Source organism: Desmodus rotundus, chromosome 8, assembly GCF_022682495.2.
Source record: "Desmodus rotundus isolate HL8 chromosome 8, HLdesRot8A.1, whole genome shotgun sequence".
In the NCBI taxonomy this organism is placed as follows: domain Eukaryota; kingdom Metazoa; phylum Chordata; class Mammalia; order Chiroptera; family Phyllostomidae; genus Desmodus; species Desmodus rotundus.
In genome coordinates, this window is record NC_071394.1 from 15031817 (window position 1) to 15050894 (window position 19078).

Here is a 19078-nt window from a genome sequence, read left to right on the forward strand (position 1 = left end):
ATTAGCAAGAGAATAATAAATTTAATTACATACGTATGTATAGGAACTCCATACGTGAGTGAGTCTGGGACAGAACGTTAAAATGAGATACATGTGACATTCTGAGCTAAGGATGAGGTAACACACACTTCAGGGCTTCAGGAGGGAGGAAGGTCATCCCCAGGCTGATGAGAAGAGCAGATGTTGGAAATTATCTGTTCGCCCTGCCCTGTGGATAGGTCAAAAGGTTATCTCTGATCATCTCTAATTACAGGCAAGGCCCTCCATTCAAATTCTCTAGGTAGCTGATGAGGGGAGAGAAGTTTCTCTTGAGCCCACAGGGTCTTGGTTGCCTTTAGCTACAAACAGTCCACAGAGGCCCATCTTGGGGTGATTTGTCGTGAACCCCTGCACCAGCTCAAGAAAAGAGGAAAGAAGAGCATGTCATCCGTCTGTTAGTCCATTCCCATTTCCCATCCTATGCCAGTGTATAAATATATACACACATATACATATGCCTGTGTATATAAATGTGGCTATAATGTGTCAGAACTTTTTCAGAAATGTCCAGAAATGAAACAGTGAACCCAATTTTAAACATAGGCGATTATAATATATTTTGGAATTACATAGCCATAACCAAGCTCTTGATTTCCCCCTGTTTACCAAATAGGCTAGTTCTATAATGTTCCCATCTCGGTAAAAAGCAAGCCCTTCTCTCTGAATTACTCAGGCCAAAGCCTTGGCGTTGTCTTTGATCCCCTCCTTTCTCTCATAACCATGTCCAGCTCACTGGAACATCTTGTTGGTTGTAGCTGTAAGATACATCCAGAATTCAACCACTTCTGAAGCCGGCTTCCTCCCACATCCAGGCCACGGTCACCTCCTGCCCGACCTTTCCAGCAGCCTCTGTCTTAGTCCATTCAGGCTGTTCTGGCAAAATAGCACTGACTAGGTGGCTTTTTAACAACAAACAATTATTTCTTACAGTTCTGGGGGCTGGCAGTCTGAGATCAGGGGCCAGTGTGGCTGGGCAAGAGCCCTTGTCACAGACTTCTCGCTGTGTCCTCGCCTGGCCGAAGGGGCTGGGGAGCTCTCTTGGGTGTCTTTTATAAGGGCATTATGTCCATCCATGAGGACTCCACCCTCTGATCTAATTGCTTCCCAAAGACCCCGCCCCTCATGTTGCATGGGGCATTAGGATTTCGATAAGAATTTTGAGGGGACACATTCTGACCATAGCAGCTTGCTGTCTTCCAGGATTCCACTTGGCACCGTTGCCCCACTACAAATTCTTGTCCACACAGCAGCCACCAGAAGGACTCTTTTAAAGATGAGTCACTTCTTACCCCTCCTCTGCTCACAATCCTCAAAGGCTTCCTATCGGACTCACAGTAGTATCTGTGTCTCTTCCTGTGACCTACAGGTAGTAGAGTCTGATGTCATCTTCCGACACTCCTCTTCCTCACTAGCCTCCCAGTTGACACGAATTCTTCAAACAATGACAGTAGTTGTCATTTTGTTATATAAGACGTAAGCTAGCAGCTAGAATCCTCACATCAAAAGTATCCTTGTGAAGTCATTTCCGTTGGGCATGTTCCTGGGTGGTGCATTTGAGACCCTGCTGGCCATCCCTGAGTCAACACGTAGCAGTAGGCTGGGTATCTGGGGGGGCCGGGCTGGAATCTTCCTCTGGGTGTCCAGCTGAGGAGACAGTTAAAACTGGGAACAGAAGGCTGCTGCCAGGGCTCCTTCAGGGTCTCCCTCCTACTTAGCGCTGTGCTTTCAGCCTGGTCCTTAGGACGGGGGAAGCCCTTATTTCTGTGTCATAACCAACTAAAGGCAAAATAACGCTGGCGTTGGTGCTGCCCTACATGCAAACTGCTTGGTGACTTCTTTTGACTTCATATGAGAAGAAGCATATTGTCTTCCTGCCTGGGAGTCATTTTGTTGTTGTTGTCGTTGTTTCCTCAAGGGCATTTCCAACAAAGCAGTATAGCTTTCAGATTTGTAAACTGCCACCTTATTATCCTATTAGTCAATTACAGCTACTGAAGAGCAGGGTAAGTGACAGTGTGGCAGATTACAGCAATTTATTCCCCGTTCTCATAGTCTTGTTCAGCATATCATCCGGCTGTTTAAATTTAATGATAGGACTTTTACACGTGTTTTAGCAGCAGTGAAAGTTGTAATCAAAATGTTTAGGAAAACCCCTACTGACCCGCCTCAGTGCTGCCTCCTTCAGTGTTGCTTGCAGTGAGTGCTGTGTTGTAATCGTTATTAGCAAAGCTGACTCTGATTAGGAGAGGCAACCGACTTTCCAAAGCAAGTGGGGCTTTGTGGTGTGCTCGGGAAGGATGGAGCTGATTGAAATTTTTTACTTCGGTTGGCACTTACTAGGCAAGTGAGTTGCCTGCAGATAAATGCCATGAAACGTCGTCCCCCTGGGAAAGTGGCTAGAGTCTGTGGGTGATAGAAGGGGCCGCGGGCATGAGGTCAGGACGGGTACGCACCGTGGCATTGGGAGCGGTGTGGGTAAGAGAGGAAAGAGATAGTACCTGCCTCCTGTTGTGTCTGGTGTTCTTCTGAGCTAAGGGCGATCGGTTTTGGAGTAGGGGCTGCAGTGAGAAAAATAAATGACAAGAAAATCTCTAAAAAGAAAAAGAAGCTGAGTGCTTAGAATTTTTGGATCTTAGGCGGCAGGATAAAATGTTGGAGAGCCTGTTACCTTGAAGTTGTTCACACCTTTGTCTTCACTGATGGACGTGAGAAACTTGTTAGGAACTGAATGATCCAAAGACAGAAACCTGGGAATACACAGTGTGGTCAGAGCTTCACTAATCATTACAGACTCTCGCTTCACTTTTATTGAGCTCTCAGGTTGTGCCCTCTTGATTGTGATGTCAACAGTGCTCACCTCCTAGCAGTTGAAGCTCAAGAGCGGAACACCCATAACCTTAGGCAAATGTGTGACCAGGGTTTCTCAGCACTGATGTTGTCTACCTTTTGGGTCAGGTCATTCTTTGTTGTGGGGGCTGTCTTAGGCAGTGGAGGATGCTTCCCGGCATCCCTGGCTTCTACCCAGTAGATGCCAGTAGCACCTACCTGTCCCGCTATTTTGACAATCAAAAGTGGATCTAGACTTTGCCAAACATCCCACGGGAGACAAACCCACCTCCATTCGAGGACCGCTGCTACTCTTGATGGTTCAAAGTTTGCAGTATCACTAGCAAGTAACTCAGACTTTAGGTATATATTTAACAGATATTTAATGAATCTCCACTGTATGTAAATCAGCACAGAAGATACTAAAATACTATTATTGTTTTGTGACCGTTTATAGTTCCCGTTTGTGTAAAAGATGCATCCCAGATTTTGTAGTAAACTAGGGTCATTTTTTCAATCAGATAATTTTGAAAGTTATTTCAAGTTGTTTTATAAGGAAAAATCACTATTTTGTTCATGTAAAAATAGTATGTTTTGTGCCAGAGTCTAGCTCTACAGTTCTGGAGTGGGCCGAGTACTTAAATAGAATGGTCATTCTATGCTGTAAAGCAGAACAGTGGGGCTGTCTGAACTTTCCCCTGCAGTTAACACCTAATGATGATTTCCTAGCTCTGGCCCATTGTGTTCCTTCCATAATAAAGGCCCATGGAATGCAGAGTAATTTTTGCATACCTTTTTTTTTCTGAGGATGGAAGAGGACATCCCATGTGTCAATGATATCAAAACAGTTCTGTGCAGCACCTGACCTATGTACAGCCATGGAGTTCGGGCCTGAAAGTGATCGCTGACTTGTAGGAGGTTGCACGTAGTTGTAGAGATAAAATAGTTCTCCTTCGACATTCATCACAGACTGATTGGGCTCTCCTGAGCCAGGCTTTGTACAAGCCCCTGGAGATGTGAAATTCCATGAGAAACAACCCCAGCTTTTATGGAAATTAAGGATCCAGTGGTTATAGATTAAAACAGTGCAAATACCAGTGCAAGCTGTGGAATAGAGAGTCCCTGAGCTAAATCTATTGTACCCATGTTTTGTCTAGCCCACACTGTATATTTTTAAAACGTGAATTAGCAGCAGTATTAGTTAGGGTGATAAATAGCTATGAGGGACCGAAAATTCAAGGAAACAGTGGCTCAAACGAGATGGATGTTTGTTTCTCAATGATCTACTGTAATGTAGGCAACTGGCAAGGAGGATCCATGATCGCCAGGGACTGATGCTCCTATGTTGTCGTTCCACTTACTTGTTAAACACATGGCCTCCCCCTTGGGAGGTGATGTGGCTGCCCCAGCCCTGGCTATCACAACTGCATTCCATCTCTTGGAAAAGAAAAGGGATGGAGAAGTGCCCTTTCCTTGGAGGACATTTCCTGGAAATGACACCTTCTCCCTCTTTGGGGACAACAGGAGCTCCTGGCTAGCCACCATTTAGGTTAGGAATGTGTTTGGATTGACTGTGCAAATACCACCAGTTTAGGTTTTTGCCTCAGTGAAAAAGATTGCTTCATTAATAGTAAAAAGCGGGGGCTTGGGCAGACCAAGATTAGAATACAGCCTGCATTACTTTCTAGTTAAGAGAATAGGAGATAAGAGCTAATTGACAACAGATGTTACCAGAATTTAAACAAAGGGTGACATCAGGGGCTTAGGCAGTCAGTGAAGGCAAGCGAGAAGGCCATGGAACCTGCACAGGGCTTGATGGAAAGGATGAGCATAGACGTAGGGAACCTGAAGAGAGTCTACTGTAAAGACCCCAGCTCTGGCTTCCTTAGAAGCCATAGTCAAGGGCATGTAGCTAAGACCTTAGAATAGGGAACGGTCAGGTACCCGGAGGTCCAATAAACATTTACAGCTTTCTCTCCTCCACTTATAAGACCTTTAACTAACCCACATTGCCCTTTCTGGGATGGAGGCCTGTGTGTGTGTGCTGCTGGCCTTCAGGATTTTGCAGGATGAGAAATACCACATTAACGTCTTCAGCCAGTTTCCCAAGCTATTAAAGAACCAGTTTTGAAGGTCTGAGACTCATGCTGTCTTCACCTACAAGAATCATGAATCTATGTGAATGTAATTGTGTTATTTAATCGATCATTATATCTATTTTTATTATCACCATAATCTTGAGACAGTTCATTACAGCATAAAATTATAACCTCCGTGAAAATGACTTGGCGTGTATTTCTACTTAATTTTATATGTTTGTGTAGGTACCACGAATGTGCAGTATTTTTGCTTTTAATGCATTTTTATAAAATAAGTGTTCCAAGTAGTGGCATTATATTTAAACAGGATAGCTTTGTTTCCAATTTTTGGACAATAATCCTTGAAATTGTAGATATTTGATCAGAAGGAGAAGTCAGACAAGAAATGAGGAAGAGAGAAACTATTGAATGAAAAGAATAAGAAAGGAATTGGAGACATTCCTGAAAACATGTGCTAAGTCCTTACAATATATTTTGAAAGATTGACTCTATGGCATGGTCTTTCTTCATAAAGGCAGGATAAAGACATTTCTCAGAGTCATGTGAGTATCATCCTGAATTAACTGATGGACGGATCTAAAGTATTATTAGCCAATAGATGTCTTAGAAAAACTAGGGTGTGGCCTGAAAAATAAACACAACTGTATTAGTTCTACATTACAGAGGTAAGACAAAGGTGATCACTTTCATGAAAAGAAATGTTTCTTGGTTGAACTGTTAAGCAAAGATTGTGTTATTAGTGGCATATTTCCATGATTTATTTTATTTCTATTTTTTAGATGTGTCATGGCGTCACAGAGATTAAACATGCCTAAAGTCACATGCTAGTAAATTGCCAAACTCTGGCAATCAAACTTCAGATCCTAAGTTGTTGATGGGTTGTTTTTTTTTTTAATTTAAAAAATTTAACCTCTCTCCTACATTGTATGCCATACAATGTATGGAGTTTCTAACTAGGAAGATTAAAGCCTGTGAATAACTTTTCCCATTTAAGCGAAATAAGAGGGTAGGCAGCCCTGAGACAAGTGAGATGAACATAATTAGCTTGGTTAGCTTGAGCGTAATGAGAAAATGGGCCAAAATGAGAAAATGGAGCACAAAGTAGAGACCTGCAGGGTCTTACTCAATGACTGGGTAAATACCTAGGTTCCGTCTCTAAGGTGTAGAGAATTGGACATTTCCCGTGCTCAGCGAATTTGCAGGTGACTCGGCCACATATGTCCTGGTATTTGCAATTCAATTTAGTAAATGTTTACTTATGTCAGTAGTCCAGCTACTTTGTCTTTGAGGGTAGGAATGTTGACACTCATTTTTGTATTGAGGACACAAAGGGTAGCTACCGAATATTTGTGGAATCAAATGGACTGACAAGCCACTGGGTAGTATTTCTACTCGGGCTCCCACCAAGATGGAAAGACTCGAACGCTGAAATCCTAGGGGCTGGCCTTTGCCCGGAGACTGAATTCAGGGCAGTGACTCTACTCGAGGGGATGTGATTGCTGAAACATCAAAAGAGCTGTATTCTGAGGGCAACTCACAAGTTATAATTTTCCATGTGGTGTAGTTGCCATTTTTATATTATGTGCCTGGTATTTAAGAAACGTGTACCGTCTCACTCATGGGTCGTAGCAGCCTGCCGCGGTGTGCATTGTTAGATCCGTCCTCCAAACATGCAAACTGAGACTCAGACAGAGGTCGCATGGTTGAATTTGTTCGCAGCCACACAGCTTTTCACGGGCCTGCGAAACCAGGTCCCATGGACTCAGACTTCTGAGTGCAGTCCACCGTTCTCCACCGTCGCCTACCAGTCCGCACTAGGTTAAGGGCCAAGGGGCCAATGTCCCCTGGAGGAGACGGTGAAAATTCTGGATTTCAGGGCAGTTGTGGAGTTGGGAAGGCCCCAAGTATACACACCTGGATTAAGTATGAGGCAGGTAAAAACTGAGTGAGTTTTTTTATAACGTAGCCACTGAAGAGGAGCCCTGAATTCCCTCAGAGTGTGTGAGTGGCTGTCCGACTCCAGGGCCAGGACGGGAAAGAAAGTCTGGACGGAACAAGGTGGCAGGGTGAGAGTCTTGTCAAGAGCTCCAGCACCATGTTTTGAGCCAAGGAATCCATTGTTTCCCTCTTCCTGGTATGTCATCCTTTTGAACCCATAGGAGGGACCGGCACGTGTCTTCGTAATGGCGTCTCAGAGCTGAGACTCTAGGTTTGTTCTGTTCTGTTCCATTTCATTTGCAGGGGGAGAAAAATCTATTTGACTGTTTCTCCTCCGCCAATAATGTCAATATTGTTGGAACAACTTTAGATTTTAGATATTAAGAAACTGACTTGATACAATAATTTGATTTTGCTGTTTAATTTACATGGAAATCTCTAGGCAAGTTCCCACCTTTTGATACTTATTTGAAATATTTACTTTTACACGTCCACACGGCACTGGGTAGGAATGCACTTCAGGTGCGCGTTGATTGATTTGGTCTGTTTCCCAGTATCGAAGGCCGTCCGCGTGCGTATTGAAATGAGTTAGAAGGGGGCCATCGTGTCAGCTAACTCTTCAGCCTGAAGAGCATATTGATGTGTGCACTTTGCCTTGACACCATTTCCTGCACTTTGATAGTGAGGAGTAGCTGGATGTTTTCAAAATACACTATTTGTAGCTGTGTTTTTAGATTCATGTAGCACTAATGTAGCACTCAGAGAGGGGGAAGAAACTCAGCCTACCCTTTATCAACTGGGAAGCCACTTTTGTGTTGCATTTCGATCCATTTAAGCTAAAGCTGATTAGCCCTTTTTGAAAAGTGAATCTAAATCCTTGCACTAATCAAGGGAAATTGAGCCATGTCGTTAGGAGGGAAAGCTAGAGAGAAGAATGGCTGTGATGGCAAGTTTTTATTAATCATACAGCATATAGCTCGTTTCACGCCCACCCCCTTGCCCAACAAGCCCCTCTCCTAAGTGCTTGTTTAATAAAGCAACCCAGCAGGTGAATATTTAGGTGTTAGTGGGATTCGGATCATTTCATTTGAGTGCAACAGAGAGAACGGAGAAGAACTTGGGGCCGTGGGGGCTACTTCCGGCATGCTGTTAAGGAAAGTTTGCAGACTTATGCATTAATGACACATTGTCATTGGAGGCATGATGTGTTTGACGAGAATTTGGTGTGTGTGTTTGCTGCAGTGCAATTAGTGGCTGTTCATCCTTGGGCGGTGTTCTAAAATGTAGACTTTACTATTATTCAGGAATGGAGAGGCCAACCGATTGATTAGGAGATGATTGCTATTGAAAAGATAGGTTGTTATTGGCAATTCCGACGGGGCGGGGCCAGTCACACTGCCGAGGGCCACCCAGCGAACCACTGAGCTTGCTCACGAGGCACAGGGAACACGGGGAAAGTCTGGACAAGAGCCTTTATTGTGGTTTCTGGGGGAAGGAAGGATGAGGCGGGTTTAGGGTCGGCTAATTTGAATAATTTCAGCAGGCTCTGAAGCGTAGGAGCTGTCTCTAGTTGTCTGGTCCCTAGCCCGGAGGTGGTTAGGGCAGGGGAGACAGGAGTCCCCTTATTCCCCGGGTTTCAGTTACCCGTAATTGTCAGGGGTCTGAAAATAGTAAATGGGACATCCAAAGCTAAACAACTCGTGCGTTTGCAATCATGCACCATTCTGAGTGGTGAGATGAAATCTCGTGCTATTCCGCTGCATCTCGCCTGGGACAGGATCCATCCCCTAGTCCAGCATATGCCTGCCTGCTCCTTAGTCACTTAGTAGCCACCTCAGCTGTCAGATCCACTCTTGCAGTATCACATGCTTGTGTTCTAGGCACCTGTAATTTACTTAATAGTGGCCCCAAAGCCCAAGAGTTAGTGATGCTGGCAATTCACATATGCCAACTCGAGACTGTAAAGTGCTTCCTTTAAGTGGAAAGGTGTGTGTGTAGCTCCATACATGGCATATATAGGGTCCAGTACTATTTAGGGTTTCACGCCTCCACTGGGGGACTTGGAACATGCTCCCTGCGGGTAAGGGGGGACCACTGTAGTGGCATGGGGTCTAGGAGCCCAACAGAGCGTGGTTGGGAGGTGAGCTCTGGACTGGTTGTTTTACTCTCCCTGGGAATCAGCCAGCTCTGAGAACAGCGTCCGTTCAGTATCAGCCAGGCACCTGATGTCAAAAGCACCAGGATAAAAAGACATGTTTAATCCAGTGGTGTGAAGCTGACTGCCCATGTCCATTTGGTTTCGATGACCACATCGAGGAAAAACATTCATCTGCCTCTGCCACCTCCAACCGGGTGCTGATGCCAACGGCAGGGGACACGGGCATAGGCTTGACTGGTGGCCGATTTCACTCTTTACCAAGCAGTGGTACCAAGGAGAATCCCTTTCCCCATTTATTATCTTCAGGGGGGTCTTGGAAATCTGAGACTCCTCTTTGTCTTCCTTCTGTCCAGTGTTGAGTGACTGATGCTAAGGAATGGGGTGGAGAAGGGAGAGGGAGCTGTGATAATATTTAGTTTTATTCTTTTCATGCTTAAGCAGATTTAAGGAATTTTCAGAGCAGAATCTTATTTCAAGTGTATGGCCATTTTTCAATTAGAGTCACTTATTAACCTCTACTTCCATAAGTAGAAGCTCTTGAGTCTCTTTGAAGACACAGGAAAAAAGGATTTTCTTCCCCCTCCCTCCAACCCTCCGCACATTCCCAGTGCTCCTCATAAGCTGGTTGAGAGGGTGAAAAGCTCACAGCCGTGAAGACGGAAAGCAGATTTGCCCCTTGGTGGCGTGAACATGTCGCTGTCTCCTTGCAGAGAAACTGCTCTGTGTCATTCAAAAGTTTAAATGTACATTTGAGTCTGAGGGCAGCGGATCTACTCATGCTGTTAAAGTGGCGTCCGGCCTCGGCTCCAGCTCCAGCTGATCTGGGGTCTCTGAAAAGACAGCCACACAAAGCTGCTGCCGTAGCTCCCTGCCCCTCCGAAAGGCACTGCACTGTCACTACAGCCGGCCTGGCGGAGGGACTTTTCCTGAGGACAGCTCTGGTTTGTGTCTGTGTGGTTGTGTACAGGAAGTCCTCACGTAACCTCGTCCACAGGTTCTGCAATGTTAAGAGAGATGATGTATAACGGAACCAACTTTAGGCTAATTGACATAAATAAGAGTTAAGTTCCCGTGGCATCTCACCAGTGTTATAATGAGATGGTGTGAAGGTAAGGAGGTGGCTCAGAAAGGCAAGAAGTGGAGTGGTACCAGCAGAAGTGCCTTCTTAGAAGAAGGTGGGAATTGACTCAGCGTCAGCTCCGGCCTGTTGGAATTGCTGACGGGTGGTCCACAGCAGTGATGATTTTGATGGGCTCTTATTGCTGCTTTCACTGGCAGCACCCCCTGGGGCTGCTGAAGAGCAGTTCCTGGAATTATTTGGAAGCAGGTTGTAATCTTAGAAATTGTAGCACAGAGGCTAAAAAGTTTATAAACAAAGTAGAAGCTGACCAAGAAATGATGCCAAACAAATGGAACCTTAAAAGGTGATTCTCCCCTTCCAATTTTGGGTGCCCCCCCCCACTTTTAGATGCTCCAGTACTTAAAAAGGAAAATTCATAATCATATTTTTGTGATGGAGGACAACATGCGTACATCTGGGGTAGGTTAATGGGGTTAGAAGCCTTCATCATACAGGGTGGGTCAAGTATGCTAAATGTGGTTTATTCTTGTATTATTATTTGTTAATTATTGTAGTATTTTGCATACGAACCACTGTAAACCTGCTTTTGCCCCACCTTGTATATTGAGTGTTAACAATATTTTTTATCTTCATTGCTTTCTTTCTTTTTTCAGCCTTTGGTATTTCAAAGGCTTAGGGCTTTCTAACCTGGATAGCGAAACCTCTTTAAACAAAAGTATAACGCCATACCATATTATATATGTGTGTGTGCGTTCATGTAATCCTCATACAAGGATATGCTTCTTTTAGAGAGAGGGGCAAGGACAAGGAGAGAGAGAGAGAGAAACATCAATGGGAGAGAGAAATATTCATCAGTTTCCTCTGGTATGTGCCCTAACTGGGGACCAAACCTGAAACCCAGACATGTGCCCTGACCGGGAATCGAACCTCTGACCTTTCAGTTTATAGGGTGCTGCTCCAACCAAGTGTGCCACATCTGCAAGGGCTCATATTTTTATACCCAAAGCTCCTAGCACAGTGCTAGGCACTAAGGACTAATTAAGTGACCCTGCTTTGAAGGAAATGAGTTGGCATACAGCACAGTTATGTTCTTATTCTATGCTGGGGGTTTTACTGAGGATGGTTGGGAATTGGAGGAACTGAGTATTAATTGGGGTGGAGGGTTTTCATAGCAGGGACATTAAGACAGTAGGAAATTAAAGTTGGCTGCTAGACATCTCCTCTGCAACAAACTGATCTGCCATTTGCCATTTAAAATAAACTAAATAGCAACAATAAAAATCCAAATCATTTGGTTTTGTCTGGTTACAGTTTTCTTAATAGGCTTTAGTGTTCAGGTAAGTGTAAACTAACTAGCAAAAAAAATCCCATTAGATTTATCACTCTTGACTTCTTAATAGTCTTTCCCATCAGAATTACCTTTGCAGAAGCTGCTTTACGCCAGGACAGACCCAGGAACTCTCTGGAAGAAGACGCGTTTTGTTGGTTGCAGCAGCGACTGTAGTTTGGGAGAAGCAATGGGCGCGGTTTTGTGGTTTCCTTCTTTTTAGGGCTGCTCGTCACTGCAACCACAAAATCACTGCCAACCTTCAGAAGGGGAAAGAAATATTGGCCAACCTACGTTTTCGTTTCTTTTTTTCACTGACAAGCAGTGACTTGGGTTTTTAGAGACTGGCCAGCTTAGTTGTGTTTGGCATTCCCCGGTATAGCCTTTGCAGAAATGTGGGTTGGTTTCTACATTGCTTCAAACCCCTGGACTGCATTAAGGTTAGCGTCTGTCCTGGGACCATAGAAGTGGTTCGGTCTACCAGTTGACTCCTCCCGCTTAACTTCTGTGTCACCATGAGGAACGGGCACCCCTCACTAGTCCATGTGGTTGTAAGATGATCAACACTGGAATGAGTGGTAAATGCTGGCCAGCTTGCGTTAAAAACCACGAGTCACACATTCATTCATCTAGTATTTATAGAGTCCCTCCCTCCCCCAATTAGCCAGGAATTGCCCCAGGAGCTATGGATACAGTAATGAACCAGACCACGAATTACAAACTTTTTCTTTGACGTTCCAGATAAATATTTTAGGCTTTGCAGGACTTACAGTTTCTGTTGCAACTATTCAACTCTGCCGCCATTTTGCATAATGGCAGCCATGGCAGTATATAAATGGATACTGGCTGTGTTCTAATGAAATTGGATTTATAAAAACACGTAATGTCTGACCCCTGAACTAGCCCGTACTATTCTTGTTCTTGTTGAGTACACATTCTAGAAATCTGCATTTAGTTTCTATTAGGGTTGTTATATTCAGTAAGGAAGATATGTCCCTAAATACATCAATTCAAGACAAGAAAAATTCAAAACTTGAAAGCTTAGGTTCATAAGAAAAAAGATTCCTGAAACGGTTAAAATGTCAATAAAACCAACCAATCAACAAACAAAAAAGACTCACATAAGAATCAAAACAAAGCAATATGTACTTTAAAATATGTATTTTCCTGAGTCCTTTAAATTAGGGAACATGTTTTCTAGATGTTAGACATTCTCAAGAAAACGAAGTCATTTGTAGCTTTTGATGAACTGACCATTCCTTTAACACTATGAAGACAAAATGGACACTTATCACTAACTTTAGAAATCTCACAAAGTTTTTAAGCTCACCCCATCCCGTCATACACATTCTGCTGCAAAGTCCATAAATAGCTTTGAAAAACAAGTTGTTCATAAATTTGGTGAATGCAGAAAACTGTTCGTTCAGTAGGCTCTCTTTGACGATTTGGCCAATTCCCCGTGTTGACTTTTAGCAAATGAACCTGGTATAGTTCTAGATACATGTTATGACTTAAGATGCTCTTGGGATGAATGCCTTGTATATATTAACAATACATGCATGGGGCCAAATTTGCTGGTAGCGTGATATTAATTGTTTAAGTTTATAAGGCTTATCAATTATTCCCCCATGGCAAGAGAACTTCACTCATGATTGTGCCTGGAGATCTTTTGCTCCTGGAGTTTAAAGGCTGATTGAGTTCTGGGCTTATTAAAGATTTTCCCCTGATATTTTATTTATAAAGTAACACTTGTAAATTTTCAAATATGTAGAAAAGTTGGAGGAATTGCCCGGTGAACACCTGTATGTATTATGAATTTTTAATCACAAGTGGTAGGCTCTCAGTCTCCAGAGTGGCTAAAAGCATACCATCTCAGGTAAAAAGAGATAGCTCTACATACTGGGTGTCTTTAGTTTCATAGAATGACCATGGCTAAGCCTTCCGGCAACTGAAATCAGCATGAAAAATGTTCATGCTGGATATGAACTGGAGGGGTTGAGTCCTGAAGCTTATTCTTTAGCATGTTGCTAAGGAACTGGAAGGTCTGGGATGCTCTTTTGAATTAGTAAGGTGTGTCTTTCTAGTGTTATAATTCCATCTAATTGCTGCAGAGCAAAAATTCAAGAGGTTTGTGTTACCCCAGCCTGCTTCCTCTCACCTGGCAGTGCAAGGATCAGGCGGCTCTCAGGAAGAATTTACTAGCTGCAAAGTAAAATGCAGTCTTCCACACTATAATTTCTGGAGTTCCTTTTCCTTCATGTGGAGAGGAATGATTGAGGGGGAAAAGGAATTGTTTGACATCTAACCGCAGAAGGAAAAATTAATCTCCTTGAACTTCTCCTGGCTTTGTTTTCATTTCATTCTACATCCTGTGTGCTTCTGGTCTGGTGAGGAATTATGATGTGAAAGGGAGTTATTTCCCTTCAGAAGTTTTGGTCACAATTTAATAGTAATCACAAGTTCGGGAAAATTGAAGGGTCGGAGATATTTTCTACATCTTTTCTGGTAGCTAGCTGCACTCCGATGAATGCTGTGACCTACCCATCATTGGTTGTTGTTTTATTCACCACTCCTGCCTGTGGGATAATAATATGTTCTCGTTCCTTTGACTTCTGTGTTACCTGCTTTGGCCAATGAAATGAGAGCTCGAGTCATCTGTACCACTTAAGAAGAAAAGCTTTGAGTCATTGAATGGCCATCATTCTCTCGGTTCCTTCTTCCCTGAAGGCAGTATGTCCTCTAGGCAAGCCACCGGGTAGCCTGGGTCCTACAGAAAAGTTGAGTAGCCTAGCCCACAGCCGACACAGGATAGCCATGTCATGGAAAGCCATTGATCTAGATGCTGGAGTCTTTTGTTACTGCAGCATCACTTAGCCGAAGCTGACTGGCTGCCACATTTATCATACTGTAGTGTCTGTTCGTAGTTCTCTGGTTCCAGAATGGAATCACTGAAAGACTGGAAACCTGGGCTGCTGCGATTGCAGGAGGAAGGGGAGAGCTTTGAGCCAATGGCATTTAGAACAGTGGGTTTTTATGTCTGCAGTGATTCTCCTCCAATTCACCCTTTGAGAGACTTCAAACTGACTCACAGCGACCCGGCCACATGTAAGCTAGGACACCTAATTTCTAGAGCACTGTCTGTTTATTTAATGCCGGAGTAGAGTAACGGCGCCGTGTGGGCAGCAGTCTGTCCTCAGTGATGCATCTCAAGGGCCTGGCACACAGCACGGGTGATGCTCACCAAACATCTGGTGGGCGAATGAACTATGTCAGTTATTTCCAGTGGGTTTCTCTTTCAATTGGATTTCAGCGAAGTATGGAGTCGGGTAATCACCTTCCTTCACTGTGTTTCTGAGCCTGTAATAGAAAATCAGATTCTGGTTAACAGGTTGAATATTTGCTTCTCTTAGTAAATTAATGGGCACCACAAGGTTAAATAACCTGTTTGTCATAACCAAGATGCCATCAATCACTTGAAATATTGCCTTTGCCTTATTTGGGGGGAAAACAGTTAAAATTTGTAGTTGAAAAGAAAAAGTGTGTATGAACTAGTATCTTCCCCAAATATGAAATTCTGCTTGATTTCAGCATCCTGCTAACCAACTTGGGTCCCAGAGGAACTGGCAGCTGTGATCGTATCCTTACCCTTCCTGAGCCATGCCCCTGATGTGAGGGGCGAGGAGTGGTTGTATTTCCCCAGACTTAGAGCATCCACTCGCCTCCTCTGCTTTGTCATCCTAGGCTGGTTTTAAGTAGCATTACTCGAAAATTTCCCACTGAGCAATTTCAACATGAAAAGGTTTCTGATCTCTTTAAAATAAAATGCTTAAAAATAGACCTTGTGGGAACAGTTTTCCACTTCAAGAACAAAACCCTGCGAAAAATGTTTTAATGCAGGTTTGAGACCTAATTACTTTTTCTCCCCTCCGCTTCGCCGTACTTGTGCTGCAGTGGAGGCACCAAGTCTCCGCGGCGTGGAGCCCGGCCCTGCACTTCCCAGGGCGGTCTTGTGTGGCGCTGCCTGGGGCCTGCTTCCCTTCCCTGTCCCCGGGCTTTTCTGGGGGCAGTGGGTCTAACTTTGAAGCCCTTCCACCTAGTTCCTCATTAATTCACTGGCCTTCGCTGATGAGGCCAGCGAAGGCCAAGCCACTTCAGCTACCGCCGCCTCCGGTCATGGCGAATGTGGATGTCTGTGCGGGGCAAAGGTGACGCGACCAAAAGGAGACCCGCGCACCAAAGACACAGAAATTAAGACGCGAGGTCTCCAGTGCACGTGGTCATCAGGGCCCGCCAAGTCAAGCCCCTGTGATACACGCTGGGTCCTGGTTACGTGTAGGCATGTGCTCGAGCTCTGTGTACAGAAAAGCAGGCTCCTGACTGCTGTCCTGTTTCCTTATTCCGGTGTCGTCGCCTTCCCCGCAGCCTGGGAGCTTCAGGCTCCGTGAGTGTCTGCTGTAAGAACGTCTCATGGTGTTTTTGGTTGTTTATTACTATAGTTCTAATACCTTAGAACAGTGCCTGGTGCTTAATATGTACTGATAATTGTTCCATGAAGGACGAATGATGAATAGGTAAGTGAATCTCCAATTACTGGGGACCAGACACTGTTTAATTTTGTGTTGGTTCCGCCTCTGCCTGTTGAGTGTTGTATCAGGAAAGACACTCAGATAGAAAGATTCAAATGTTAAGAGCTTTTGCAATTAGATGCTTCACAATGGCCCACATTTATATCATCATCATCACTACCACCACCACCATCATCATCATCATCATCATCATCCCTATACCTACTAGCAGATAGAAAATCATTTTTAACAAACAGCAAATAACTCAAACTCTGCTTTAGCAACGAGGAATGGAATGCTTTTCTCGAAACTCTTGTTGGACTATATGTGTGGGATGTTTTTAAAACAGTTTTTTTAAGAATCTATCCCTAGCCACTGAGCCCAGGATATAGTATCTTTTAAAATGAATTTGAATATATCGCTTCTCGGCCTTTTGGCTAAGATCAAGTGTAGTATCTGTTCTTATCAGTTTAAAATGAATTTGAATATTTCTGGAATAAATTGCATGGTGCTTCTGCCTGTTCCTGTTGCCAAGTTCCCACGTCTTTTGTGCTCTCTTTGCATTTACTCCTGCGTGTCCAGGTGTTTTCCAGGGCCCGTGTACTCCTTCTTCCTCTATCCCAATAATCCTGTCATTCTTTAAAATTTATCTCAAGTGACACTCCCTCTGGATTCGCCCCTGGTGAATAAGAGGCTTCTCTATCTCAGAGCACCCTGATAAACCCGGAATACACTTCCAGTGTGAAGTATTTATCACCCTTTATTGCTGCTCTTTGATTAACTCTTAGCTCCTCTAGGCCAAGGCCTGAGTATTATTCATCTCTGCAGAGTGGGCATGTAGCCGAGGGCCTGGCCCCAATTGGTGTTAAGAATATTTGTTGGATGAATTTAATTGTTTATGTTCTACAGAAAGCTTCAGTTAGGTAGGTGCTTATCATTTCTAGCATCTCTCTTTACACTCAGCAGCTGCCCTCTTTGCTGCCTGGGAGGTTGAATTTAGGGCCTGATGCAGCCCCCTGTCCACTGCTTGTGTGGGAGGAAGGGCCAGCCAGCTGGGCATTTGTCGAGCTGGAAACCTGGAATCCTGGGCCCTGATATGTGTTTTCTCAATTTCCCACTATGCAGACAGCCCCAGACTAAGTGATTACGCTTATGATCTTAAGACTTTACAGTGGTACAGAAGCAATATGCATGCAGTAGAAACCATACTTTGAATTTTTATCCTTTCCCGGGGTAGCACTATGTGGTACAATGCTCTCTCATGATGCTGGGCAGTGGCAGCCAGCCACAGCTCCCCAACAGCCACATCGTCACAAGGGTCAACAGCAGGTGCCCTGCGGTGTGTTCTTCGTGTTACATGAGTTTGCCCACGTGTAGGCTGACGTAAGGGTTCTGAGCACGTTTAAGGTAGGCTAGGCTGAGCTATGCAAGTGTGGCAGATGCATTTTTGACTTGCAACATTTTCGACTTAGGATGTTAACCCCATTGCAAGTCCAGGAGCCCCCTGTATCCTTTCCTGCACTTTTTTTCTCCTCCCCTCAATTCTTCCCCTAGAAAGGTGGAACTTGACAACTGATTATTTGGCCCACTTAAGCATCATGGAAATATATCAAATACAAGAGTGGCCCTGACAAGTCATTCAAGCACAATTGGAAGATTGCCTCAGACCGTTTTGCACGTGGAATTAGCAGTCAGGGCTCTGAATCAGAGCTGTTGCTTCAGAAAGAGGAGGCTGGAAGGCACAGAAACTGAGGCTTCTTCCTTCTCCATCCCAAACTTTACCAGTCATACTAGGCAGGTGATCCCCAGCCTTAATATGAGTCCATAGAGGCCTTGGCCAGGTAGTTCAGTTGCTTAGAGAACCGTTCTGATAGGCCAAGGCTGCAGGTTCAATCCTTGGTCAGGGGACATACAAGAAGCAACCAATGAATGCATCAATAAGTGAAACAATAAATTGATGCTTCTTTCTCTGTCTCTCAAAAAATTAATAAGAAGCAAAAATAAAACACAGAGAAGAATGCCACCATTTCTGTTGTCTTCAGATGTCTCATACTACGTAGAAAACCTGACCAACATCTTAACACTAGTTTTTCCTCAAGCTGCAGATTAACATCTTTCCCTCTTGCAGCTTCTATATGTAGAAAGAATGGCTGGCTAACCCTACTGCAGGAGATCCTAATGGGCCCTCAGAAAGAAGGAATTCAGAAAATAAAGCAATGTTAGAAAAAAATGGGTAATTTAAAAAAATACAGTCACTTGGACCTGATGCTAAGAAAGATGGAAAAGGAACGTATTTACTAGTTTCTGTGATTATCTGTGTTGGAATCCATTTGAACGAGAGACCTTTTGAAATTCGTATTGTGTTAGTGAAATGCTGCCTACAATTTTCCGGACCCGTGAATGTGAGAGTTGCAAAACAATTGATGGGACTATATTATAGCCACTTAGCTAATTGCCCAGGGTAGTTGGGGAAAGAGGATCAAGTTGCTATTTTAAAGATATAGTGGGAAAGGTATTGAAAGATAAATGTCAAACATATTGAAAATAGACAACCATTCATAATCATACATTATTAAATAATCTAGCAAAACCATTTTGTACCTCTCCGCTCATTTCTATGTTAAAAAGAAATGATAATTTAAAATCTAGTAATTCCTCATGGTTAGAACAAGCCAGATTACTCATCATAACCAAATTTACTCACCTGCTGATTTACACTTAAACTGATGCTGAGACTTGTATAAGGATAAAGAGAATCAAGGTATCTTGGGTAAAAGAGATACCTGAAAAATTCCCCCAGGCCATCTCGTAACCTTGTATTTGTCACACCACCCGTCTTTCAAGACAGAGGAAGGTAGTCACAGTGTGTGGTTTTGGTGGCATTCTAAACAAAGAAACACACCAGAAATGAAAACCAGGGATACCAGCTGAATCTCCTGAGTACTGAAGAAACGGTATCTTTGTGAGTGTCAGAGAAATCACTCCCCACCCTGTGGGCACGCACAGCCGGGATACGTATCACTTTCTCTTCTGCAAAGGGGGGAT

The 19078-nt window shown here is 43.8% G+C and overlaps 1 protein-coding gene and 1 pseudogene across 1 annotated transcript in view; both read left to right on the top strand.

Annotated features, from left to right (window-relative positions):
• EXT1 (exostosin glycosyltransferase 1) overlaps window positions 1-19078 on the top strand; it is a 262939-nt gene that overhangs the window by 183879 nt on the left and 59982 nt on the right. The gene's annotated exons all lie outside the window — the stretch shown is intronic.
• Window positions 16451-16580, top strand: LOC128781562 (U2 spliceosomal RNA; annotated as a pseudogene).